Genomic DNA, 18,489 nt, shown 5'->3' with positions numbered 1-18,489 from the left:
TCTCTCTCCTACCTCACACTTTCCTACTTAGGTTCTCTCTTGCTTTCCCTGCTCCAGCCATGTTGGCTTTTCTTTCTTCAAACGGGCCATGACCCTTTTTGAATTATGGTTTTCTCAGGGTATATGCCCAGTAGTGGGATTGCTGGGTCATATGGTAGTTCTATTCTTAGTTTTTTAAGGAACCTCCATACTGTTTTTTCCATAGTGGCTGTATCAATTTACATTCCCACCAACAGTGCAAGAGGGTTCCCTTTTCTCCACATCCTCTCCAGCATTTATTGTTTGTAGATTTTTTGATGATGGCCATTCTGACTGGTGTGAGATGATATCTCATTATAGTTTTGATTTGCATTTGTCTAATGATTAATTATGTTGAGCATTATTTCATGTGTTTGTTGACAATCTGTATATCTTCTTTGGAGAAATGTCTATTTAGGTCTTCTGCCCATTTTTGGAATGGGTTTTTTGTTTTTTTGATATTGAGCTTCATGAGCTGCTTGTAAAGTTTGGAGATTAATCCTTTGCCAGTTGCTTCATTTGCAAATATTTTCTCCTAATCTGAGGGTTGTCTTTTGGTCTTGTTTATGGTTTCCTTTGCTGTGCAAAAGCTTTTAAGTTTCATTAGGTCTCATTTGTTTATTTTTGTTTTTATTTCCATTTCTCTAGGAGGTGGGTCAAAAGGATTTTGCTGATTTATGTCATGGAGTGTTCTGCCTATGTTTTCCTCTAAGAGTTTAATAGGTCTTTAATACATTTTGAGTTTATCTTTGTGTATAGTGTTAGGGAGTGTTCTAACTTCACTGCAGCTCTATTCACAATAGCTAGGACATGGAAGCAACCTAAATGTCCAGCAACAGATGAATGGATAAAGAAGATGTGGCACATATATAAAATGGAATATTACTCAGCCATTAAAAGAAATGAAATTGAGTTATTTGTAGTGAGGTGGATGGACCTAGAGTCTGTCAACAAATACCATATGCTAACACATATATATGGAATCTAAAAAAAAAAAAAAAAGGGTCATGAAGAACGTGGGGCAAGATGGGAATAAAGACGCAGACTTACTAGAGAATGGACTTGAGGATATGGGGAGGGGAAGGGTAAGCTGGGACAAACTAGGAGAGTGGCATGGACATATATACACTACCAAATGTAAAATAGATAGCTAGTGGGAAGGAGTCGCAGAGCACAGGGAGGTCAGTTCGGTGCTTTGTGACCACCTAGAGGGGTGGGATAGGGAGTGTGGGAGGGAGGGAGACACAAGAGGGAAGAGATATGGTGATATATGTATATGTATAACTGATTCACTTTGTTATAAAACAGAAACTAACACACCATTGTAAAGAAATTATACTCCAATAAAGATGTTAAAAAAAAAAAGAAAAAAAAGGGCCATGACCATTCTCTCCACCTGGAATGTTCTTCAGATCGAGGGATGATTACCTCTCTGTCATTCACTTCCTAGCTTCAATAGAACTTCCTCCAAGCAGGTTTCCTGAATGCTTTATCTAAAATTCCCTCAAACCTGACCACTCACTAAATATAAACTTGCTTGATTTTCTAAATAGCACTAGTTCTTGTCAGAGATATATTTTCTTATTTGTTTATTGTCTGATTTCAACTCTACATGTGAGCTCCATGAGGGAAAGACTTTGCTTATTTGTTTACCACAGGGCTGTCATAGACTGAATTCCCAATTAATGATGAGGCAGAGATTTGATCATGTACATATCTGATATCTGCCAAAACAATTAGGTCCTAATAAGAGTTGCTCTTTTTTTTTTTTTTTTTTTGTGGTACGCGGGCCTCTCACTGCTGTGGCCTCTCCCATTGCGGAGCACAGGCTCCGGATGCGCAGGCCCAGCGACCATGGCTCACGGGCCCAGCCGCTCCGTGGCATGTGGGATCTTCCCGGACCAGGGCACGAACCCGTGTCCCCTGCATCGGCAGGCAGACTCTCAACCACTGCGCCACCAGGGAAGCCCCAGAGTTGCTCATTTTTATATAAAGAAAGTTATAGAAATAAAATTGTTAAATGCAACAGAATAATGTAATGATTTCATAAAGTTATCGTAAATATGTGATTTTTCCATAAATCTTTTCAAATAAGATGTGATATTTCAACATATTCCAAACTGGTCTACAAACTGTCCTCTGTTAGTTTAACTCAACACAATGCCTCAGCTATTATAAATTTACCTTCACATATTTTAGAATTATTTTGAAAAAGTTTTGTTTTGTTTTCCCCCAATTCCAAAAGAAATCAGCAAGGTACAATTTACTGAATTAAAGATGCCTTAATAAAATAAATGATTGATCTAATGGTTTTGGTTTTTAAAGCCAAAAACAATAGGGGAATTTTACACACATACATATTCAACTGGATAAATGTAATCAGCATTGCCAGATGCAGTTTAAACATTTGCTTGATTTATTTCCATGTCAGATGATTTCTCCATATCTGTCCTATGCCTGGTGAAATGGCATGAACAATAAATTAATTGAAGTGTCTTTAAAATCTTGCCCTCTTTCACTCAGTCTAATTGCAATAGATCCCTTCCCTGTCTCTAGAACTCCAGTCTGCTCCCAACACACACCTCATTCCTTGAATATAATCCAACCACCTCAGTGACTTCAATGATGCAGAGCTGATCATATCTGTCCCTTTAGTAATATAAATCAATGGTCCCTGTCATTCCAAGGACAAATTCCTTATTGTGGTACAAAAATCTCTTCAAGACTTGAACCTCTCTCCCTCACAAGTCCTACTTCAAGCTGTATCATTCTAACGACACCTCTCTCCCTTGTCTCTATATATCTGCATATATTATTTATTCTGCCTGAAACATCCTACCAGTTCTCACTTCTCCCAGATTTGTGTGACTAATTCCTAATCACCATTCAAGCCTCAACTCTCATCTCTTTTTTTTTTTTTTTTGAGCAGCCTTCTCTGAGCCCTATAAGGACTCCTTCTAATATAATAGCCTTTGCATCCCCCACCATGGCACACATTGCTTTGTTTTTTTAAATAATTGTCAGTTTATTTGTCTATCTGCATCATTGGACTTTGAAATTCTTGAGCAAAAGGGACATTGTCTTATATTTTATTTCTCTAGCACAGTACTTGAAACGTGAAAGATGCTCAATAATATATTTCTTGAATAAATTAGTACATATGGCAAAAGGAAGATAAACAAATGAATGAATAATTTGAAATTAAATATAATGGCCTTTAAGTGCCATGAAGATAGATATCATGTTATTTGTTTCACTGTAACCATTGGTTCTAGCACATGGATGAAATTTAATATATGTTAAATGAATGGACAAACTAATTTAATATTAGACAACACAAAAATGTGGTTATGTAGTTCAAGTGATTCTCTCAGTATGGAGTGTCTACCCATTAGGATATCAGAGTGGCTAAAAACAAAACTCTGGATTCAGGGCTAATTGATATCTCTAAAACTTAACTCAAGTGTTCTAAAATAGTAAGGTTTTTGAAGATTAAAGAAGGTAGTCTGTATATAGGATCCAGCATGTGCTCTGACACCTAGTAAGTGGTCAATTAATGTAAGATATTGCCAATATTATTTCTATTGCTTTTCCTCTTCTCCCTCCTTCTTCTACCTGCACTGCTAGATAAGAGAGTCAGACACTTTAAAATAAGGATACAGAAGAAACAATGTGTTTTGGTGTAAGTAACAAAGTGACACACTTTAGCTCCTCAGTTATTGTGCTGCTTAATTTTATGTATCAACCTGACTGGGCTAAGGTATGCTCAGGTAGCTGGTAAAACATTATTTCTGGGTGTGTTTATGAGGGGTTTTTTGGGGAGAGATTAGCATTTGAAATGGTAGACTGTATAAAGATTACCCTCACCAATATGGGTGGGTACCATCTAATCTTTGAGGTCCTGAGAATAGAACAAAAGGCAGAGGAAGGGTAAATTTGCTCTCTCTGCTTTAGCTGGGACATTCATCTTCTCCTATTCTTGGACAATGGTCTCCCGATTCTCAGGTCTTTGGACTCAGACTGGGACTTAACACCATCAGCCCCCTGGTTCTCATGCCTTTAGTTTAGACTGGAACTACACCACCAGCTTTCCTGGGCCTCCAACTTGCAGACAACAGATCTTGGGACTTTCGCACCTCCACAATCAGGCAAACAAATCCCGCATGATAAATCTCTATATATCTATATATAGCCTATTGGTTATGTTTCTCTACAGAATCCTGACCGATACAGTTATTGAAGCATAACGCCTGAACACTGCATAGAGCAATGCCTTCACAAAGCCAGGAATAGTGCAAAACCCTCCAATCTCTACAACTGCATTTTTATACATAAAGAAATTATATATTGGAATGAGTAAATTTGCAGTACATCTTTACAAATGGAATAGCACTAATATCACCCAAATCTATGTTTTTTTTAACAGAAATTAAATAGGAAATAAGCAGTGACAGTAGTAAATATTGAGAATATAAATTCATATGCCCGTATGAATATGAATTGCCAGGCCACCCACATATCAGCAATGGAATCTAAGAATTCTCAAGTAATATGTTTGTTGCCTCCAGCCTCAAATTCATGACATTAATTTTCTAATTAAACATGCTTGTCTCACTGCATTTTGTGTTGCTACAATTTGATTTGGCATTAAACTAATTCAAATTGCTTTATGTTTGCAGTCTTTTGATTCACTGATATTCATTATACTACGTGCTCTTTTCTTTTCCAACATGACCAGATAGAATATCCTTCATTTGTATTCCATACAGTTTGGGTAGCAATCTGGATTTTCTGTCAACATTCCACAGTGGTATGTTCAGGAGACTCATTCTCCAGAATGCCAGAGATATTTATAGATTTGACTGGCAAGAAGGGCCGATGTGACTTTGCCAATGTTCTAACAATTGCTTGCAGTATTTACGAATGAGTCATCTCATAAGCAGCCCACCATCACAGAAGCTGATTGCTCATTGTATTCACACAGTCATGATAGCAAATAGCCCATATATAAAGAAAGATTAACACAAACTTTGCTGCACTCATGTAAATTGCACTACAGTATTTTGAGACACCTAAATTTGAACTGCTAGCACACTTTTTCTGTGACTCCCCACCACCTCCAAAAAAATAAATAAATAAACCCGTTCATCATTTTTATTTAAAGAAGCAAATTCCACATGATAACATGAGAATAAGTACTTAGGACATCTCCCAATTTCTTACCATGACTTATATGAATTCTCTATGCTGGGAAAGGAAACTGCAAGATTAAGGAAAGAGTTGGAAGAAACTCTAAACTGCAGCTTAAGTCTTTTAAGTTGAATATGATAAAGTTCTGTGACCTAGAAGGTAAGTGTGTGTTGGGGAGGGAACGGAGGAGGGTGACTTTGAGCCCATTAAAAAGTCTATCACCTACTTCCCTTTTTACTTCTGTATATGGAAGGTGACAGAGCTAGAAACTTTCTATCTACCATTTTTTCATCTCTTGCTGTGTCCTCCTTCTCCCCCTTATAACCAACTTCTTACCTCTTTATTAGGGCTTTTAAATGATGGTTCTGTTTCCTTTTTTATCAGATAATTTTCAATGATATTTGAAGAGCAAACTGCTTGGTCTTTCTTTTGTACTGATACCAGGTGGTCTAAGAAACAATGATAGTGAAAAACCATAACCTCTGCTTCTGAATAAGATATAAGAAAACAGTGTTTTTACCAAAAAATGGAAGCACATTGTGAGTGTAAGATGTCAAGATGAATATAGCCTACCTTATGAAAAAATAGATAAAATACTTGATACAGCAGAAAATAAAATATATAAGCAGAGGACAAACTTGATAAATACTCCCAGCAAAGAGAAAAAAAGCTTTAATTTATGGGAAAAGAAGTAATATATGAAGACAAATTGTATATTTTAAAACCTAGAATATTTGATGTCTCAGGAAGAGAGAATCAAACAAATGAAACGATTTAAGACTTGATATGACAAAGCTTTCCTTATACATTAAAAAAGAATCACGTCTGAAACCAGTACATAATGTTACAATTTTATAAAAAGAGATCTATGCTTACACACGTATTTAACTTTCAAAAACAAAGACATAATCCAATAATCCTTCACTAATGCAAAGAAAAATGAACATACACAGTCACCAAACAAAATATCTTACCCAGAAAAGAATAAAAGTCAAGCTGATTGAAGACTGATATATTGTATAACATTAAATGCTGGAAGAAAATGGAATAACCTCTAGTATTTAAAAAGCGTGGGCTAGTAAGGAAGCCACAATGTAGTTCATGTGTGAACAAAGAAGCATCTTCAGATATGCAAGTATTTCGAAAATGAATGATTTTTTCCCATGAATATTATATTTGCTTCCTTGTATATTTTTAGATTCTAGGTAGATGAATCAAAATAGGAAGTCCAATACTGGGTGGGAATTAATAATGAAAAGAGACTAGGCACAAAGAATAAAAATATAAAGAAATAATGAATTGGGTTACAGTCTTAGATGATATTCTCTAAAGTGTGTGTGTGTGTGTGTGTGTGTGTGAGTATATGTGGTTGTGTGTGCGTATGTGTACGCTAGATCCTTCAAGTTCTGTCTGGCAAACTGGTCCTCACTTCCTCCGCAATCTTTTCCTACCATAATCTAGCCTAGGTCATTTCTCCTTCATTGTGTGTGTGTTAACTAGCTCCCATCAACTTGGTGTTTTCCACAGATTTGTTGAAAATTTTAGTTCATTAGTGCAACAGATTTATTTTGTCTTGGGTTTATTCACTTTTGTTCCAGAGTGATCCTATGAATGGAAAATAATTCCGTTTGTCAATTTTCCAGCTATTAAAAATAAACAAGGGTCCTATTTCTTATTCCCTAGAGTACATCCCTTTCTTTATATGCCTGCATTTGCAGTTAATTGCAGTATATGAAACCGATACGTATGTAAGGGATTGAAGTTTTTAATAGAAATCTAAACATATATTATTGAATAATCCTTTTTCTTTTTGCTTTACTAATTTATTGGTTATACTATAAGAATAAATTTATATCAGCATATTTATAGTAACTGCTAGAGTTTAATCTAGTTATGCTGTCACAATGATGAAAATCATGTTTTAAAAATATTTTAGTTATGCTTAAGAAATATTTGAAACTAAATTGTTTCTGTATTCAAAATGAGGAAGGGCTTAGTCTTTTTATATTCTTTTTATATATTAAAAAATATTTTTTGGCCATGCCACATGGCTTGCGGGATCTTAGTTCCCCTACTAGGGATTGAACTCGGGCCCTCGACAGTGAAAGTACAGAGTCCTAAGCACTGGACCACCAGGGAATTCCCTATATATTTTTAAAAATTAGTGAAAGAGATGCTTTCATCTCTTGCATTCCTATCTGCATCATATTTATTTAACACTTTTAACTTAGCATTTTTCATAACATCTGGATACTCAAACATGATATTTCATAGGAAAAACTATGGCACTGGGAAAGGGAACTCTTGGGGTTTATTCACAGTTCTCCAGTTGCTGGGTTGCTTGGGCATGCCTCTTAGCCTCCCTATACAACAGTTTCCCAATTTACAAAATGAAGAACCTAAAGTAAATGACTTTAGATGCTTTTATTATATACATTTTCCCAAAGTTTAAGAAAATAGTTTGGCAAATGTAACATCTTTTTTTAATAGGACTCTGAACAGATTTATTATGTTTTAATCAGTATTGGATTGGTTTGTATCTGTGATCATATAAAGAAGATTCTGTAAGAATAGTCACCTACAGAAGGATACCTTAATTTAAAATTGAAACATGGAGGAGACAACAAGACATTGACAAATAACCTAAGAAATGAACTGCCTGGAAATAAAGATAGGATTTTAGTTTTGCATCTGGACTTGATTAGCAAAGACAGGAGATACTACCAGGGAAAAGCAAATCCTATTATGTTTCATGTTATTAATTATCAATATTTCATTCTATTTTAAAAAAATTTATGTATGTACTTCAGGATACCATGGAACTCAAAATAAAATTGTCATATACATGGAAGTCATAATCTGAAGGTGTTTTAGGAGGATAATATCATGAATCTCTGCATCAATTTTTTAGGAGGGAAATAAATTTTCCCCTACATTTGTTTTAGGGCTTAATTTCCACTCCTAGGACATTCCATGGGTGTGGGAGGGGAGGTTGGGATTTATTCTTCAAGAAACTCTATTTAAGTGAAGTTCTTCAGTCTTGATACTCAACTTCTTAGTCTAAGAATATGTAGTCTCCAAGAGGTAAAGACTGCCATTTCAAACTCACTCCAAAGAGATAAGGCATTATTATACCTTTGGGTACAGTTCCTTTACTTCTGGGAAAATCAACTTTGGGTCTTTTAGAGATTAAAGATTTAGGTTTGGGAAGTCTTCTAGAGCAGAAATGCCTCTGTAGAATGTGGTCACATAGTTATAAGCAGAATTGTGTCCTTTTAGTAAGAGATTCTTTAGGAAAGAAAAATAATTCTCCACCTAATAAAAGCATGAAGATTTCTTTGGGTCTAGAAGTTTCTTATTTTTATAGAATTGTGGGAGGTTGAGGTCCGAGAAGTTGCAAACATGATGTAAGAAGCAGGCCAGCAACTCAAGGAAGGAGTATTAGTTAATTTTATGGGTCAACTTTATTGGGTTACATGGTGCCCAGATGTTTGGTTAAACATTATTCTGGATGGGTCTATGAGAATTTTTCTGGATGATCTTAACATTTGAATCTGTAAACTGAGTCAAGCATATTGCCCTCCCCAGTGTGGGTGGGCCTCATCCAAACCATAGAAGGCCTGAATAGAAAAACGGGCTGAGCAAGGGAGAATTAGTACTCTCTGCCTGAAGGTCTTAAAGCTGGGACATTGTTCCTCTCCTGCCTTTGGACTCAGACTGTAACTGACACCATCCTCTTTCCTGGTTCTCAGGACTTGAACTGCAGATCTTGGTACTTCTCAACTTCCATAATTGTGTGAGCAAATTCCTTATAATCAACATGTATAGAGAGATAGATAGATAGATAGATAGATAGATAGATAGATAGATAGACAGATAGATAGACAGATATATAGGAATCTCCTATTGGTTCTGTTTCTCTGAAGAATCCTAATTCACAACCAACTGCACAGGAGTGATCCTTCTAGACCTAATTTATAAAGAACCTAAAGTAAATGTGACAAAAGTAAATTAATTTATAGTTAAAGTGACAAAATTGGGAAGAGACCCATTCTCCTACATTTGTGCAAAACTTACCACCCCTTGGCATTCATGGTAGTGGTGGTCTTAGGATAATTGGGAGACTTCCCACCTGGCATTCAAGTAGGCATTCTCACAGAGGACATTGGAAGGAGCATCAGAAAACTGATAGTTTGAAGAGGAGGGCTGGTCAGAAGAATTTAAGTGGATTTGTTACTGAGGTATAAATTCAGGGACTGTCAAAGATAACCAGAAGTCACTTGGAAGGCTACTTGAATCTATATGTAGTTTCAGTAATTTTTTCGTACATGTAAATGGGACTTGACTGCACCATTTTTGGACAAAAGAGTTATACACAATATTATTGCACTGGGCTGACTAACTAACTGCCTATTCTATTCCACCCGAAATATGTGTGGCCTCCTGCCCATTCTCTGCCAATGATTCAGTCATACAAAACTCTCCCAGTGATTTTACCCTCGTTGTGAAAAAGACTGAGCAGTTTTTATTTTCAGATAATTTTATTCAGTAGCCAAGTGAAGGTTGCAGATTACCTTTGGTTAACAAGATAAAAAGAAAGAAAAAAATGTTCCCTTACTTATTTGGGGATACAGGCAAATATTTGAGAACATTATTTTTATCAAGATGTTTTTTTCACCCACTACAAATGTAGCAAGTTAACCCAAAAAGCTTCCTCATTAGGAATAAAGCAATTAAAAATAACTATAATTGCATAACTGCACAGGTTTTATTTATTTATTTTTTAACATCTTTATTGGAGTATAATTGCTTTACAATGGTGTGTTAGTTGCTGCTTTATAACAAAGTGAATCAGTTATACATGTACATATGTTCCCATATCTCTTCCCCCTTGCGTCTCCCTCCCTCCCACCCTCCATATCCCAACCCCTAGGTAGTCACAAACCAACGAGCTGATCTCCCTGTGCTATGTGGCTGCTTCCCACTAGCTATCTATTTTACCTTTATCAGTGTACATATGTCCATGTCACTCTCTCACTTTGCCACAGCTTACCCTTCCCCTTCCCCATATCTGCAAATCCATTCTCTAGTAGGTCTGTGTCTTTCTTCCCTTCTAACACCTAGGTCCTTCTAGACATTTTTTTTCTTAGATTCCATATATATGTGTTATCATACGGTATTTATTTTCCTCTTCCAGACTTACTTCACTTTGTATGACAGACTCTACATCCATCAACCTCACTACAAATAACTCAATTTTTTTCTTTTTATGGCTGAGTAATACTCCATTGTATATATGTGCCATATTTTCTTTATCCATTCATCTGTGGATGGGCACTTAGGTTGCTTCGATGTCCTGGCTATTGTAAACAGAGCTGCAATGAACATTTTGGTACCTGACTCTTTTAAAATTACAGTTTCTCAGGGTATATGCTCAGTAGTGAGATTGCTGGGTCGTATGGTAATTCTATTTTTAGTTTTTTAAGGAAACTCCATACTGTTCTCCATAGTGGCTGTATCAATTTGCATTCCCACTAACAGAGCAAGAGTGTTCCCTTTTCTCCACACCCTCTCCAGCATTTATTGTTTCTAGATTTTTTGATTATGGCCATTCTGCCCAGTGTGAGATGATATCTCATTGTAGTTTTGATTTGCATTTCTCTAATGATTAATGATGTTGAGCATTCTTTCATGTGCTTGTTGGCAACCTGTAAATCTTCTTTGGAGAAATGTCTGTTTAGGTCTTCTGCCCATTTTTGGATTGGGTTGTTTGTTTTTTTATTATTGAGCTGCATGAGCTGCTTATAAATTTTGGAGATTAATCCTTTGTCAGTTGCTTCATTTGCAAATATTTTCTCCCATTCTGAGGGTTATCTTTTTGTCTTGTTTATGGCTTCCTTTGCTGTGCAAAAGCTTTGAAGTTTCATTAGGTCCCATTTGGTTATTTTTGTTTTTATTTCCATTTCTCTAGGAGGTGGGTCAAAAAGGATCTTGCTGTGATTTATGTCATAGAGTGTTCTGCCTATGATTTCCTCTAAGAGTTTGATAGTGTCTGGCTTCACATTTAGGTCTTTAATCCATTCTGAGTTTATTTTTGTGTATGGTGTTAGGGAGTGTTCTAATTTCATACTTGTACATGTACCTGTCCAGTTTTCCCAGAACCACTTATTGAAGAGGCTGTCTTTTCTCCACTGTATATTCTTCCCTCCTTTATCAAAGATAAGGTGTCAATATGTGCGTGGGTTTATCTCTGGGCTTTCTATCCTGTTCCATTGATCTACCTTTCTGTTTTTGTGCCAGTACCATACTGTCTTGATTACTGTAGCTTGGTAGTATAGTCTGAAGTCAGGGAGTCTGATTCCTCCAGTTCCATTTTTTGTTCTCAAGATTGCTTTGGCTATTCGGGGTCTTTTGTGTTTCCATACAAATTGTGAAAATTTTGGTTCTAGTTCTGTGAAAAATGCCAGCGGTAGTTTGGTAGGGATTGCATTGAATCTGTAGATTGCTTTGGGTAGTAGAGTCATTTTCACAATGTTGATTCTTCCCATCCAAGAACATGGTATATCTCTCCAACTATTCGTATCATCTTTAATTTCTTTCATCAGTTTCTTAAAATTTTCTGCATACAGGTCTTTTGTCTACTTAGGTAGGTTTATTCCTAGGTATTTTATTCTTTTTGTTGCAATGGTAAATGGGAGTGTTTTCTTAATTTCACTTTCAGTTTTTCATTATTAGTGTATAGGAATGCCAAGGATTTCTGTGCATTAATTTTGTATCCTGCTACTTTATCAAATTCATTGACTAGCCCTATTAGTTTTCTGGTAGCATCTTTAGGATTCTCTATGTATAGTGTCATATCATCTGCAAAGTGACAGTTTTACTTCTTCTTTTACAATTTGGATTCCTTTTATTTCTTTTTCTTCTCTGATTGCTGTGGCTAAAACTTCCAAAACTATGTTGAATAAGAGTGGTGAGAGTGGGCAACCTTGTCTTGCTTGTGATCTTAGTGGAAATGCTTTCAGTTTTTCACCATTGAGGATAATGTTGGCTGTGGGTTCATCAAATACAGCCTTTATTATGTTGAGGAAAGTTTCCTCTATGCTTACTTTCTGCAGGGTTTTTATCATCAATTGGTGTTGAATTTTGTCAAAAGCTTTCTCTGCATCTATTGCGATGATCATATGGTTTTTCTCCTTCAATTTGTTAATATGGTGTATCACGTTGAATGATTTGCATATATTGAAGAATCCTTGCATTCCTGGAATAAACCCCACTTGATCACGGTATATGATCCTTTTAATGTGCTGTTGGATTCTGTTTGCTAGTATTTTGTTAAGGATTTTTGCATCTATGTTCATCAGTGATATTGGCCTGTAGTTTTCTTTCTTTGTGACATCTCTGTCTGGTTTTGGTATCAGGGTGATGGTGGCCTCATAGAATGAGTTTGGGAGTGTTCCTCCATCTGCTACATTTTGGAAGAGATTGAGAAGGATAGGTGTTAGCTCTTCTCTAAATGTTTGATAGAATTCGCTTGTGAAGCCATCTGGTCCTAGGCTTTTGTTTGTTGGAAGATTTTTAATCACAGTTTCAATTTCAGTGCTTGTGATTGGTCTCTTCATATTTTCTATTTCTTCCTGATTCAGTCTTGGCAGGTTGTGCATTTCTAAGAATTTGTCCATTTCTTCCAGGTTGTCCATTTTATTGGCATAGAGCTTCTTGTAGTAATTTCTCATTATCCTTTGTAATTTTGCAGTGTCATTTGTTAGATCTCCTTTTCCATTTCTAATTCTATTGATCTGAGTCTTCTCTCTTTTATTCTTGATGAGTATGGCCAGTGGTTTATCAATTTTTTTTATCTTCTCAAAGAACCAACTTTTAGTTTTATTGATCTTTGCTATCATTTCCTTCATTTCTTTTTTCATTTAGTTCTGATCTGATCTTTATGATTTCTTTCCTTCTGCTGACTTTGGGGTATTTTTGTTCTTCTTTCTCTAATTGCTTTATGTGCAAGGTTAGGTTGTTTATTCCAGGCGTTTCCTGTTTCTTAAGGTGGGCTTGTATTGCTATAAATGTCCCTCTTAGAACTGCTTTTGCTGCATCCCATAGGTTTTGGGTCATCGTGTTTTCATTTTCATTTGTTTCTAGGTATTTTTTGATTTCCTCTTTGATTTCTTCATTGATCATTTCGTTATTAAGTATTGTATTGTTTGGCCTCCCTGTGTTTGTATATTTTACAGATCTTCTCCTGTACTGATATTTAGTCTCATACCATTGTGGTCAGAAGAGATACGTGATATGATGTCAATTTGCTTAAATTTACCAAGGCTTGATTTGTGACCCAAGATATGTTCCACGAGCACTTGAGAAAAATGTGTATTCTGTTGTTTTGGGATGCAATGTCCTATAAATATCAATTAAGTCCAACTTGTTTAATGTATCATTTAAAGCTTGTGTTTCCTTATTTATTTTCATTTTGGATGATCTGTCCATTGGTGAAAATGGGGTGTTAAAGTCCCCTACTATGATTGTGTTACTGTCAATTTCCCCTTTTATGGCTGTTAGTATTTGCCTTATGTATTGAGGTGCTCCTATGTTGGGTGCATAGATATTTACAATTGTTATATCTTCTTGGATTGATCCCTTGATCATTATGTAGTGTCCTTCTTTGTTTCTTGTAATAGTCTTTATTTTAAAGTCTATTTTGTCTGATATGAGAATTGCTACTCCAGGTTTTTTTGGTTTCCATTTACATAGAATATCTTTCTCCATCCCCTCACTTTCAGTCTGTATGTGTCCCTAGGTCTGAAGTGAGTCTCTTATAGACAGCATATATAGGTCTTGTTTTTGTATCCATTCAGCCAGTCTGTGTCTTTTGGTGGGAGCATGTAATCCATTTATATTTAAGGTAATTATCAATATGTATGTTCCTATTCCCATTTTCTTAATTGTTCTGGGTTTGTTATCGTAGGTCTTTTCCTTCTGTTGTGTTTCTTGCCTAGAGAAGTTCCTTTAGCATTTGTTGTAAAGCTGGTTTGGTGGTGCTGAACTCTCTCAGCTTTTGCTTTTCTGTAAAGGTTTTCATTTCTCCATCAAATCTGAACGAGATCCTTGCTGGGTAGAGTAATCTTGGTTGTAGGTTTTTCTCCTTCATCACTTTAAATATGTCCTGCCACTCCTTTCTGGCTTACAGAGTATCTTCTGAAAGATCAGCTGTTAACCTTATGGGAATTCCCTTGTGTGTTATTTGTTGTTTTTCCCTTGCTGCTTTTAATATGTTTTCTTTGTATTTAATTTTTGATAGTTTAATTAATATGTGTGTTGGCATGTTTCTCCTTGGATTTATCCTGTATGGGACTCTCTGTGCTTCCTGGACTTGAGTAACTATTTCCTTTCCCAAATTAGGGAAGTTTTCAACTATAATCTCTTCAAATATTTTCTCAGTCCCTTTCTTTTTCTCTTCTTCTCCTGGCCACCCTATAATTCAAATGTTGGATCATTTAATGTTGTCCCAGAGGTCTCTGAGACTGTCCTCAGTTCTTTTCATTCTCTTCTCTTTATTCTGCTCTGCAGTAGTTATTTCCACTATTTTATCTTCCAGGTCACTTATCCATTCTTCTGCCTCAGTCATTCTGCTATTGATCCCTTCTAGCATATTAATTTCATTTATTGTCTTGTTCATCATTGTTTGTTTGGTCTTTAGTTCTTCTAGGTCCTTGTTAAACGTTTCTTGCATTTTCTCTATTCTATTTGCAAGATTTTGGATCATCTTTACTATCATTATTCTGAGTTCTTTTTAGGTAGGCTGCCTATTTCCTCTTCATTTCTTAGGTTTGGTGGGTTTTTATCTTGCTCCTTCATCTGCTGTGTGTTTTTCTATCTTCTCATTTTGCTTATCTTACTGTGTTTGGGGTCTCCTTTTCACCGGCTGCAGGTTCGTAGTTCCCGTTGTTTTTGGTGTCTGTCCCCAGTGGCTATGGTTGGGTCAGTGGGTTGTGTAGGCTTCCTGGTGGAGGGGACTACTGCCTGTGTTCTGGTGGATGAGGCTGGGTATTGTCTTTCTGGTGGGCAGGTTCACATCTGGTGGTGTGTTTTGGAGTGTCTGTGGTCTTATTATGATTTTAGGCAGCCTCTCTGCTAATGGATGGGGCTGTGTTCCTGTCTTGCTAGTTGTTTGACATAGGGTGTCCAGCACTGTAGCTTGCTGGTTGTTGAGAGCTAGGTCTTGATGTTGAGATGGAGATCTCTCAGAGATTTTCGCCATTTGATATTAAGTGGAGCTGGGAGATCTCTTGTGGGCCAGTGCCCTGAATTTGGCTCTCCCACCTCAGAGGCACAGCACTGACTCCTTGCTAGAGCACCAACAGACTTTCATCCACACGGCTCAGAATAAAAGGGAGAAAAAGTAGAAAGAAAGAAAGAAAGAAAGAAAGAAAGAAAGAAAGAAAGAAAGAAAGAAAGAAAGAAAGAAAGGGAGGGAGGGAGGGATGAGGGAGGGAGGGAGGGAGGGAGGGAGGGAGGGAGGGAGGGAGAAGGAAGGGGATAAAATCAAATCAAATAAAGTAGGATAAAATAAAATAAAGCTATTAAAAACTAATTATTATGAAAAAAATTTAAAAGTAAAGAAAAAGAAAAAAGAAAGGATGGACAGAATCCTAGGACAAATTGTGAAAGCAAAGCTGTACAGACAACATCTCATATGGAAGCATACACATACACACTCACAAAAAGACAAAAAGGGGAAAAAATAATATATCTTGCTCCCAAAGTCCACCTCCTCAATTTGGGGTGATTCGTTGTCTATTCAGGTATTCCACAGATGCAGGGTACATCAAGTTGACTGTGGAGCTTTAATCCACTGCTTCTGAAGCTGCTAGAAGACATTCCCTTTCTCTTCTTTGTTCGCACAGCTCCCGGGGTTCAGCTTTGGATCTGGCCCCGGCTCTGCGTGTAGGTCGCCTGAGGGCATCTGTTCTTTGCTCAGACAGGACGGGGTTAAAGGAGCAGCTGATTCAGGGGCTCTGGCTCACTCAGGCCGGGGGGAGGGAGGGGTACGGATGCGGGGCGAGCCTGTGGTTGCAGAGGACAGCGTGACATTGCACCAGCCTAAGGCGCGCAGTGCGTTCTCCCGGGGAAGTTGTCCCTGGATTGCGGGACCCTGGCAGTGGTGGGCTGCACAGGCTCCCGGGAGGGTCGGTGTGGATAGTGACTTGTGTTTGCTCACAGGCTACCTGTGCACCACTATTTTCAGATGGCTAATTAGAGAACCTCTTCAGGACGATAGAAATGTCAGCTCATAAGCACAGTTTTTATTATTTGAAGCAGACTACAACCAATATAAAAGGTGTCATCTTAAAGTTAGCCATTTTTCCTGACAGGCTATATGACTAAATTATTATTTCCAAGTCCCTAAATATACGATACTAATTCTGGGTGAGGTTTATTCCTTATGGGAATGACATGAAGGATAAGAAGAGAAAGTAAATAAATCTAAGTTATGCCAAAGCCTTTAATAGGATGATTTTAAATTCATGCTTTAAGAAAAATTAACATATGCCTTCATTTTACAAAGACTGTACATTCCCTTCTACCCTATCTATGTCATTTGAAGCTTTTCTGGTGCTGGGTAGTATTTCCAATTATGCAGCTGTTTTCTCCCACTGACAGTCTTTTAATATCTTTGGCTCTTTGGGCTTAGTAAGGATGAGTAGTGTGGTCATGCATACTTAGCAAATGAAAATCTCATATTGTTTTGCATCTGAAATACATGATACATACTTTCAGATGATTTGATGAGGCTCCATCAATAAACCTGAAATGCCACTTAGAAGACAGACTGGCAGAGGCACTAAAAGGAATTCTTCTAACTTCATGGTATTCGATATTGATGCCAGCATATGCATGAGTATTTTTATTATCATAGCTATGAGTGTGTTATTCCAGTGAAACGTGCATGGCCCTATCTCTCTGTGTCCCAACTGTTTGACAAAACAAATTTAGAATTTCTGTGGAAATCATTTGTTGTCAGAAAATATGGCTGCTAGTTCTTAGTTTTTCAAAATAGCTGAGGAAGCTTTAGCACATCCTCCCTTCACACAGACTTGACTTATGTGATCTCTAAGGTACCTTCCAGTGTTGACATTTGATGACTTGATTTTAAGAATTTCATCTCTCTCAGCTGTCAACAGAATGGCACTTTCCTTTTGTACTCACTAAAGTGATTTGTACTGCTACCCTCCTCTTCCATTAGTTACATTTGAAGAGCAGAGGTCTGTACTCCCTCCTAATTAAAATGAGTTCTGCATTCTCTGTAGAAGAACAAGAGGATTTTCCTTTTGTGGCATAAGTAGGAGTGAATAAATATGTATTTCCTCTGGCCATCTATAATAGCTAGTAGAATGAGTAAGTCATATCAAGATTATGTCTCAAAGTGGCTAATGAGGTCTTCAGGAATATTAAATGGGATTTCTCCTGTTGTCCTAGAACTGATGCCATAGCCCAAAGCTGAGGACAAAATTACTAAGTACCCAACAGTCTAAGGTGAAAACACCATAAGTAGGTGAGATTAGCCAATTTTCCTCAAAGTTAATTGAGAGAATTAATAACAGCTCCTTGCTTCTGCCTCTGCCCTCAAGCTAGCACAAGTAGATGGCTGAGAAAGTTATCAGCCTCTTAGGGAGTAGAAGGTCCATGCATGAGAGGCTTAAAGCCAAGTGACCCCCCAGAATCACTTACAAAGACTCAGTGTACTTGCAAAAAGTGTCATCGGCATCTTGTTCTCCAGCTTGACACTTACTCAGACACTACTGACCCCTCTGGCATCCAGATAAGAGCGGAGGGTGTAGAGATTGTTCCTGAGAATATTCTGAGAGGTTGGCATTATGGTTTTGATACTTATTAATTCTTCTCTACCGTGGGGAAAAACAGTGTATTTTTTAATTAAAGAGTAGTGTCCACCTGTGGTGCAGTGAATTCTGAAGCACTCTGTGCCAGAGTGCTAGAAAGGGAAGTGGTTTTTGTATGCCTGGGGAGAAAATAGTGGGTTATTCACCTTGTATCTGAGGCTCAAGGTTGAGTGATCAAAATCTTCAGCTGTATCCATGACTTCACAGTTAAGAGTAGTTAGTGGGATGATTAGCAGAGGGGAAGGAGCTGTGGATGGCTACTGAGCTAAGTAAAAGCATGCCCAACTTGGTGGCATATTCCAAAGGCATAACCACAGACCACCATATAAGCCAAGAGTTAAAGATAAATAAGAACAGACTAAATCAGAGTGAGGCCTTT

The sequence above is a fragment of the Aethalodelphis obliquidens genome, unplaced genomic scaffold (assembly GCF_003676395.1).
Source record: "Aethalodelphis obliquidens isolate GAN/ISIS:26980383/991018 unplaced genomic scaffold, ASM367639v1 scaffold10, whole genome shotgun sequence".
Classification (NCBI taxonomy): domain Eukaryota; kingdom Metazoa; phylum Chordata; class Mammalia; order Artiodactyla; family Delphinidae; genus Aethalodelphis; species Aethalodelphis obliquidens.
The sequence above is the reverse complement of the archived record's forward strand: the minus strand, read 5'-3'. Positions refer to the sequence as shown.